Genomic DNA, 318 nt, shown 5'->3' on the forward strand with positions numbered 1-318 from the left:
AATAAATAAATAAATAAATAAATAAATAGTTTTTGTTTGTTTGTAGTGTATACGTGAGCATCATACAAATACAAAAAAAAAACAGAAAAAAAAACAAAAAACAATAAAACAATAAAACGAAATAAAACAAAACAAAAAATAAAAAAAAGACAAAACCTATTTATTTATTTATTTATTTATTTATTTATTTATTTGTTTATTTATATTTTTTTTTTTGTTTGTAGTGTATAGAGAGCGAGGCTTACCTCAGCAGCCTTTGTGCTGCGCTGCTGCGTCTCTCTCGCGGTGTGTTTGGGGGTGTTTTAGTTTTTTTTTCTT

The sequence above is a fragment of the Eimeria mitis genome, genomic scaffold, assembly GCF_000499745.2.
Source record: "Eimeria mitis Houghton genomic scaffold, Emh_scaff1208, whole genome shotgun sequence".
Lineage (NCBI taxonomy): Eukaryota > Apicomplexa > Conoidasida > Eucoccidiorida > Eimeriidae > Eimeria > Eimeria mitis.